Consider the following 10,533-nt stretch of genomic DNA (forward strand, 5'->3'; position numbering starts at 1 on the left):
ACGCCTACACTGTAGCTTGGTGCCACGTCATCACTTCCGACTACCAGGGCGGTACAAAGGTCAAAGCTCTTGAAGAAGAATTGCACAAAGCTAATACTGAATGGTTAGCCTTGAATTAACATGTTTGATGCATCAATTAAAAACATGTGATAATTGTAAGAAGCTGGAAAAACAAGTTGAATATTTGTTAAAAACTCTCTCAAAATTCACTAAAGGAAGAGAAAATCTTGAAACTTATAGGTTCACAGAATGCTGTTTTCAATAAAAATGGTCTAGGATATAATCCTGGAATGAAAAAGTAATGTGAAAAGTTGTCTAGTTTCTTTGTTCCTTCCAAAACAGGTTTTTCCTCTCTTAGTTATAAAAAAACAATGCATATTGCAACATGTTTTTATTGTATGAAGTCTGGTCATGTATCTAGAACATGTAAAGCTAGGAGGTACCTTGTCCTAAAGGATGGCCAAATGGCTCCTAAGGAAAGGTATTAATCATGCTGGACCCTAGACTAAAGGGGTACCATATGTCCTAAATCTGTTTTGTTGCAGAAAAACAGCAGGAGAAACCAGTGGTACCTTGACAGTGGCTGCTCAAAGCACATGACTGGTGATGTGACTCAGTTCATAAATCTGAAACTCAAAGCTGAAAGGCATGTCACATATGGAGATAACAATAGAGGAAAAAATTCTTGGAAGAGGAGATGTTGGTACTAAAGACTCAACCACTATTGAGAATGTATTGTATGTTGAAGGGCTAAAACATAGTCTTCTAAGCATTAGCCAGTTGTGTGACAAGGGATACAAGGTCAATTTCGAAGCCAACACTTGTACAATTTCAAATGAAATTTCTGGTAAGGTGTTGTTCACTGGAAAAAGGGTAAATAACATCTATCTCTTAGATATCATAAAGAGTTGTTCTGAAAATGAGTGTTTGTTGTCTAAAAATGATGAGTCATGGCTGTGGCATAGGAGGCTAGCTCATATTCACACAAATCACTTGAATAAGCTAAGGTCTAAGGAACTTGTTTCTGGTTTACCAAACATAAAGTTTCAAAATAACAGATTGTGTGATGCCTGTGTAAAGGGAAAACAGATTAGAACTACCTTTAAATCAAAAGATATGATTTCTTCAAATAAAGCTTTGGATGTTTTGCATATGGACTTGTTTGGACCATCTAGGACTGCTAGCTTAGCTGGAAATTACTATGCTTGGTGATGTTGATGACTTTCAAGATATACATGGACTTTGTTTCTTGCTTCTAAATTGATGCATATAAAGCCTTTAAGAAATTAGCTAAGGTTCTGCATAATGAAAATGAAAATAGGATAAAACAGATTCGTAGTGATCATGGGGGAGAATTCAAAATGCCAAAGTTTGATAAATATTGTGAAAAACATGGGATCATACATAGTTATTCTGCTCCTAGGACACCCCAACAAAATGGTGTTGTTGAAAGAAAGAATAGATCACTAAAAGAGTTAGCTAGGACTATGCTAAATGAATCTGGTTTACCTAAATACTTTTGGGCTAATGCGATACACTGCTTCTTATGTGCTTAACAGAACATTGATTAGACCAATTCTTAAGAAACTCCCTATGAATTGTATAAAGTAGGAAGCCTAGCATTAGTCATCTTAGGGTGTTTGGCTGCAAATGCTTTGTTTTAAATAATGGTAAAGATAATCTAGGGAAATTTGATCCTAAATCAGATGAAGGAATACATATTGGATATGCTATAAATGGTCATGCTTATAGAGTGTATAACAAAAGATTGCTTGCAGTTGAAGAATCTATACATGTTGTATTTGATGAAACAGATTTTCTGTGCCCAAATCTGTTCTGGATGAACCAGGTATGGATGATTTAAGAACCATTAGCAACAGAATCAATCTAGTGAGCTTGATGCAACTAATTCAAATTCTATCAAAGAATCTACTGTGAATGCAGGACTGCCTAAAGAAATGGAAGACTCCAAGGGATCTCACTCTTGACAATGTAATTGGTAAAATTGAGAAAGGAGTCTCAACAAGGAATTCACTCAACAATTTCTGCAGAACAGTGGCTTTTGGTCACAGATTGAGTCTAAAAGCCTGGAAGAAGCACTGCAAGACAACAATTGGATAACAGCAATGCAGGAAGAGCTGAACCAGTTTGAATACAATGAAGTGTGGACTTGGTTCCAAGAAAGCATGAGATGAACATCATAGGAACCAAGTGGGTGTACAGGAACAAGATGGATGAACATGGAGCTATCACTAGAAATAAAGCAAGGCTGGTTGCTAAAGGGTATAACCAAGAAGAAGGTATTGATTTGGTGAAACCTATGCACCAGTAGCACGTCTTGAAGCTGTCAGACTACTTCTAGCATTTTCCAGCATACAAGTTTCAAGCTGTTTCAGATGGATGTCAAGAGTGCATTTCTAAATGGCTACATCAATGAAGAGGTGTTTGTATCTCAGCCTCCAGGGTTTAAAGATCACAAAATCCAGAACATGTGTACATGCTTAAGAAGGCCTTATATGGATTGAAGCAAGCACCTAGGCAATGGTATGAAAGGCTAAGTGAATTTCTGCTCTCTCAAGGATATAGCCGTGGCAATTCTGATAAAACTCTCTTTCTAAAGAAGAAAAGAGAAGATATCATACTTGTGCAAGTCTGTGTAGATGATATTATCTTTGGATCCACAAATGAAGAGATGTGTGAAGACTTTGTGAAAACCATGAAAAGTGAGTTTGAGATGTCAATGTTAGGAGAAATGAATTTCTTCCTTGGACTACAAGTTAAGAAACCAAGGATGGAATTTTCATAAGCCAAGAAAAATACTACAAGAACTGCTTAAGAGGTTTGATATGGATCAATGCAAAGCAATCAGCACTCCTATTTCAACAAGCTGCCAGCTGGATCAAGATTTGCAGGAAAATCAATGGATCAAACCAAGTACAGGGTTTAATTGGTTCCTTATATACCTAACTGCCAGCAGGCCTGACATTATGTTGCTGTGTTTATGTGCTAGATATCAATCTGATCCAAAGGAATCACACTACAATGCAACAAAGAGAATTCTGAAATATTTGCAAGGATCTAAGGATGTTGGATTATGGTATCCCAACAAGGTATCCTTGAATTTAACTTGTTTTTCAGATTCTGACTTTGCAGGTTGTAAAGTGGATAGGAAAAGCACAAGTGGAACTTGTCACATGCTTGGATCAAGTCTAATCTCTTGGCATTGCAAGAAACAAGCTTGTGTTGCTCTCTCCACAGCAGAGGCAGAATACATAGCTGCTGGAAGTTGTTGTGCTCAAACCCTATGGCTAAGGCAGCAGCTAAGTGATTTTGGAATTTTGTTAAACAAGATACCTATAAATTGTGATAATACTAGTGCCATAAATCTGTCTAAGAATCCTGTCATGCACTCAAGGACTAAACATATTGAAATTAGACATCACTTTCTAAGAGAACATATAGTTAATGGAACTTGTGATATACAATTCATTGGTACTGAATTTCAACTAGCTGATCTATTCACTAAACCACTTGCTAAAGACAGGTTTTATTTTCTTCTAAATGAATTGGGTATTATTAGCTTAAATTGTCCTCTGCAGTGAAAATTTCAATCTGTTGTTTTATGATTTAACATGTTTTGTTCCCTGTTTCAGAAATCACAGCTGTGACTAGGAAAGAGAAAGATTTACTTTTCTCTCTCCCACTTTATTGTTGACTGCTTTTACGGTTATTGACCAACAGGTCTATGCCAATTAATGTGTGGGTATCCTAACTAATTGGATTTTGTGTAGATGCAACAGATTTGATGTGCCAAAATCAGGTTCCAAGATATTCTTACGTGAATCCACACCTGAACTTGCTGCACCATTGGAATAAAATCTGTAGCATATCTGATAGATTTGATTTTCCTTCAAAATCCATAATTCCAAAAATCAGATCAAATTGCCCTTCACTAAAAATCTGTGATTTTCAAAATAATTTGGTTTAATGATTCTATATAAACCTAGCACAAATCAGTTTCCCTCTTACACCTTCTCACTTGTGCTATAAGCTGTCCAGGTTCACACTTGCTTCACCACAGGTTTCGTTTCTGTTCTGAGTGATAATCTGTATTGCATTTTCTGTAGAATTGTATATTAATAAACTGGTGCAGGGAAAAACAGATTGAGCATGACATCCTCATCACACAGAAAAAAGAAATCCAAGGAGCAATCCAGCAGCAACCAAGGTATTATGGAGAAATGGTTTGCTGGAGATTCTGATGCAATGACAAGGTTCATCCATGAGACAAGCAGGAAGCAAGTCAATGCGCCCAAAGTGCTGGAATTCTCTTGGTTGAGAGAAGAAAATCTGACTGAAGCAAAAACCTTGCTTAAGCATCAAAAGCTGAAGAACTTCCTAGAAATGACTGGAAATGTCTATCCAGACTTGGTGAAAGTCTTCTACAGCAACTTGGTTCAAGATGGCAAAAATTTGGTCTCCCATGTGAAAGGTGTGAAGCTGAAGATTACTAGAGAAATATGGAGCAATGTGGGAGGAATCAAATATTCTGTAATGAAGGTAAACAAAGGGAACACTGCTGGAATCCAGGGATTCAACAAGATGCAGTTTTACAGAAGTTGGGTGAGAAACCCTGCTGAACCAGTGGCTAAATTCCATGCTGGAAATCTCACAATCATTCCAAGACTCCTTGCCTACATCATTGCTTGGCAGCTTACTCCAAGAGGAAGTAATCGTGCAACTCTCCATGAAGAGGACTTGATTTTGCTGTACTGCATCATGAACCAACTCAAGGTAAATTGGGTGAGTACTATGGTGGAGCATATGCTCAAATCCACAAGGTTACCAGACTATCGTTTTCCATATGCTATTTTTGTGTCAAAGCTAATTGATTACTTTGAAGTTGACACTACAAATGAGAGAAATGACACCATTAAGGCAGCAAGTGAAATAGACAACTCCACTCTCTTAAAGATGGGCTTTCAAAAGGAAGATGACAGCTGGATATTCAGAAGGAATGCTGCAAACAGAGCTGAAAATGAAGCTGCTGATCCAGAAAATGAAGAAGAAAATGCTGATGGAGTGCAGAACATGGATGCATCACCAGTACACTCTGCTGGACATGAAGATGTTGCTGCTACAAGTCAAAATGCAATGGTTGCATATGAGGAACCTGAGTACAAAGGTGAACCTCTGTCTATGTTTGAAAGACAAGTGCTGAGCAGGCTGGACACACTCACATATGAGCAGAAAGCACACTATGAAATGACTTACGCCAGGTTTCAACACTTGGATGACCAACTTGAAGGAGTTCAAGTGCAGCTAGCTGAGCTCTACTACAATGACAAGTGATCCTAATTCTAAGTCTTTAAGCCTTTATATGTTGTTGAACAATTTGGTTTAAATCTGTTTGTCTTTATTCTGCACTGGTTTTTAGTTGATTTCATTGAGGTTTGTAATAGAACTTAATACTGGATTTATAGTTTGAACTGTGATGAATGGCTTATATGTTTTATCCCATGCTTTATTCTGTTTGATGAATCCAAAGGGGGAGAAGAACAGCCACAGAAAGCTACATGGTACATGAAGGTAGCACAAAACTCACAACTGCTCTATTATGGTTTTATGTCTAAAAATTCTGTGCAGGTTTTGGCAACTAGTCTAATACAGATTGTGACCATCAAACTATGCTGTGCAAAGGGGATTTGTCTCCATCAAACAGAGGGAGATTGTTGAAGATGGATGAAGCCTCTTCTCTACCTAGTGTTGTGTGTGTTTGATGTAGAAAATAGCTAGTTTGTTGTAAAGTTTGTAATAGGTTTAGATGATCTTGTATGTAGGCTTGTATTTGTGTAAGGTTGCCTTTTGCTACATGATCTATCCTAGATGCCTAACCAAGCCTAGATCAAGCACATGATGTGGTTAAAGGGTTTTTGAAAAGCTTTTAAAAGTGCTCTTAAAAGTTTTAAATCAGTACAAAAAATAAATCTGTTTTATGGAGAAAGAATCGGTTTATTTCTTCTCTGTTAAAAGGCTTTTCTAAAATTCTGTTAGGGCACCATAGGTAAAGCTTAGTTAGTTATTTCAGTTAAAGCTGAGCTGACCTGTTCGCTATATTTTAATCTGTTTCACAGTGAAAGAACAGGTTTATTCTTTGGTCAGCTGAAAGGTTTTTCACAAGTTAGTTAGGACACCAAAGGTACAACTCAGACAGTTATTTCAGTTAGCTGAGTAGGCGGTTTTCACAAAATAAATCTGTTAAGTTCAAAAATGAATCTGTTGTTTTGATAACTGCTTTTCAACTGTTTTTTGAAAAGAAGTTAGAAACTGTTTTCTATATAAAGAAAAGTCTCTCTCACATGAAATAGTGCTGAACAATTACGTTTTTGACAGAGATCAAACATTTTCCATGTGAGAAGAAGGATCAAAAGATATTTGAAAGGTTTTCCAATGAGATTTTCAAGTGTGCTTGTTCTAGGAAACCTTTGATCTTGGTGAAGGTGCTGGTGCAGTTCTGCAGCAAATTGAACTACTGGTTTTGAGTTCTTGCATCTTCTTTTCAGGTGTAATCTTTCCTTTATTCTGTTTTGTAAAGGTGTAAATGTTAGTCACTCCTTGATAGGGTTTCTTGGAGTGCAAGGTGTGCTGAAATAGGGTTTTTCAGCATTGTTGGTGTTGTTCTTGTAGTGTTCAAGAACTGCTGAGTTTGTAAGTAATTGGTACTGTTTTAGTGGATTCCACCTTGGGGTAAGGTGAGACTGGACGTAGCTCTGTATGAGTGAACCAGTATAAAAACTTGTGTGCCTTTTCTTCTCATCCCTGCTCTCATTTCTGGTTTTGCTTAATTCTGTCAAGAACTAAATCTGTTCTTTTGAAATTGAATCTGTTAATTCTGGGTTTAAGTAAAAACTGTTCTTCCTGATTTGTTAAAGCTTTCTAATCACAAACAAGGCAGTTGTATATGATGGTTTAAGTGATCTGTGAACAAACAGTCTATTCATTAAAATCTGAGAAAGAACCATTCTCCTTAGAACCTTGTGTTGAGTAAATTTGTTTGAATTCTAAGCATAACTGTATCCTTCATCCTCATAATATTCAGCTGATCTGACTCTGTTGTAATTCTCTGTTAATCACAATTTTACATTGAACAAATTCAAATTGTGCTAGACTGCTCTGAAAAAATCAATCTTTTTCATGTAAAAACAATCTGTTCTTTTTGCCTCTGGTATACTGAAAATTGTGTGTTCCTGCGAAAATTTTATAAGCTCAATTCACCCCTCCCCTCTTGAACTTAGACACTAATAGACCCAACAATTGGTATCAAGAGCTAGGGCTTGTATTTTGCTCAAGTGTGTGCATGATGTCTGAGTTTAAAATGCCTTTTGCTGAAGGTGCGTCTATTAATAGACCTCCTATGTTTGGTGGTGTTAACTATGCTTTCTGAAAAATCAGGATGAAGATCTTTATGGAGTCAGGTTACCCCCTACTGGTACTAGAATTATAGCCTTGAAGCCACCTTTCTCTTCTCTTCATTACTGTTCTGAGGTACTGAGCCCTCTCGCGGTGTCGCCCCCTCCACGGTCTTTCCTACCCATGGGTATCGGGGGGTGGCACCGTCAATGCCTTAACCTTGGCGACGCCTACAGCTGGCGACGCCTTATCTTGGCGACGCCTCACCTTGGCGACGCCTCATCTTGGCGACGCCTCACCTTGGCGGCGCCTCATCTTGGCAACGCCTTAAGCGGTCAACCTGTTGACTTCCTCCCCTTGAGCCCCTTGAGGGGTCCCACCATATGTTGACTTTGACTTTGGTCAACGCTCGGGAACGGGACGGTACACCCACCAATTCATAAAACGTAGCCAAGTGTGTATGAGGATCCTCATGATCCATTGTCGTGAATTGATTGGTACTAATGAAGGTGAGGAACGTTGGCTTCATCTTCAAGGCCCTATTAGTAGCAGGTATTGCAATGCTACAAAAATTTCTTGGCCCTTGGTGTATGGCGTAGTCTCCAAGAGTCCTCCTATGAGGTGATGCGTCCTCCTCCGCTATGTTGTTATCCTCCTAAAAAATATGAATGGAAAAAGAAGTTGTTGAAAAGTCTTCTATAATATCTTCTTGCTTCTCTTTTGTCCTTAATTTTCAGTTTCTTCTAACTACCTTATCAATTTCAGCTTCAAATAGCAATTGGTCTTTTAGAATCCGACCTCTCAATATCATATAAAAGCAGCTAATGTAAGGGCTAGCAAGAAAAATTCACAACCAGTAACCGAATAATTATATTTTATATTTTGTTTTTTTTCGACAATAAAAAAAATTAAATTCTAAAATAAACAAAGCAATTAAACAAAAAATCAAAATAACTGTGAAAATAACTAAACACAATAAATGCAAATAAATTCAAAATTAAGAATTAACACAATAAAAACAAAATAACAAATCTGAACACAATAAAAACAAAATAACAAATCTGAACACAATAAAAATAAATCAAAACAATTTAAATATTCACAATATTTAGGAAACTATATTCAACAAATCAAACCTGCTCCTCGACAATGGTGCCAAAAACTTGATGAATTTTTACGACAAGTGCAACGTGTTGTCAGAAGTAATAATTTGTCACTAAGGACGGATATCGATCCCACAAGGAACATTGAATTATCAAGTACAATTACTCATTAAATATAAAACAAAATAATTAAAATTGTGTTGAAAGTGGTTGTGTTGACGATGATTAATGAGAAAACATGCAAAAAAATTGGTGCTTCAAGTTGGAAAAATAGGGATTAGGTTTCATCTGTCTCACTCTTATGTATTTTGATTAGCATGTTAACATTTTTTTCTTTGATTCAAATTGATGCCCATATAAAAATAATTTATATCGAGTCCTCGCCTATAAAATTATTAATAATGTTCCCTAAATATCGATCCCTTTCATATTTATAAGAACAACTTATAATCAAGCTCAAACATTAATAGAAATTAACATTTCAAGTCTATTCCTAACACTCAAATATGTTAAGTATTGTTGTTTAGGTAAGAACCCTAAAAATACATTCCAGTCAGATTTAAGATTCTAGATGAAGAGTGATAAACAAAACAACAATACCAATAATCACTTAAGAATAGAATATTATATCATATTTAAATATCACCTCAATACATTAGAGTTCGAACAGATTACTCCCAATCCCAAAGGATAAAGTTAGCCACGCATACTTCTAGCACCTTCCATTCTCCCAACTGGTTCAAAATCACTCAATGGTGTTTTCCTTTCAATCCTACACATCAGGATTGTGCCTCTAGCCCACTATTTAACCTAATTTACTAGGGTTAGGTGACTTCCTGCATCACACTGATGGGCTTCTTGATAAAACTTAAAAGAACCCAACTTGTTTGGTGCATTCTTGCTTGAGTGAGGAATCTTGGCTTGAGCGAGAAAGACGTTGATATCCAAAAACATTGATGGAGCATTCCCGCTCAAGCGAGAATGGGCACGCTTGAGCGAGAACTCCTGCTGCTGAGTTGGACTTTTTGTGCTTTTGGTGCGTTTCTGGACCTTCCAGCTTTCTCCTTTTAGCTTAAATTATTCCTCTTTAGCCCAGTCATCTCCATTCTTCCCTAAAAACCTGAAATTAACACCAAATTTGGGAATAAAATGTTTTTATTTAAATAAAGATCATAAAAAAGGTATAAATTCGTAAATTATGGATTATTTTATATGTAAATTAGCAATTAATACATCAGAGTTCAAACAGATTAATCCCAATCCTAAAAGGTAGAATAAGCCATGCATACTTATAGCACCTTTCATTCTCCCAATTGGTTACAAATCACTCAATGGTGTTTTCCTCTCAATCCTACACACCAAGGTTGTGCCTCTAGCCCTCTATTGAACCTAATTTATTAGGTTTAGGTGACTTCCTGCATCGCACTGATGGGTTTCTTGAAAAAACATAAAAATAACCCAACTTGTTTAACGCATTCTCACTTGAGCGAGGAGTTCTGGCTTAAGCGAGAAAGGTGTCGATTTCCGAAAACATTGATGGAGCATTCTCGCTCATGTGAGAATGGGCTCGCTTGAGCGAGAACCCCTGCTGTTGAGTTGGACTTTTTGTGCTTTTTGTACGTTTCTGAACCTTCCAGCTTTCTCCTTATAGCTTAAATTATTCCTCTTTAGCCCAGTCATCTCCATTCTTCCCTAAAACCTGAAATTAAAACCAAATTTGGGAATAAATGTTCTTATTCAAATAAAGATCATAAAAATAGGTAAAAATGTATAAAATCGTAAATTATCAATTATTTTATATGTAAATTAGAAATTAATACTCGTAAGTGCCTATATTTTAATATGATTTATTAATGAATTAGGCACTTATCAGTTGTGTTAATGGAAGCCACCCACATTCTATTAGGAAGGCCATGACAATTTCATAGAAAAGTTTTACATGATGGCCTTACTAATAAAATATCTTTTACCTTTCAAAGGCACAAGATTATGTTAGAATGAAAACAAAAAGAGAAAATGA

This window comes from Phaseolus vulgaris, chromosome 8, assembly GCF_000499845.2.
Source record: "Phaseolus vulgaris cultivar G19833 chromosome 8, P. vulgaris v2.0, whole genome shotgun sequence".
Taxonomy (NCBI): Eukaryota; Viridiplantae; Streptophyta; class Magnoliopsida; order Fabales; family Fabaceae; genus Phaseolus; species Phaseolus vulgaris.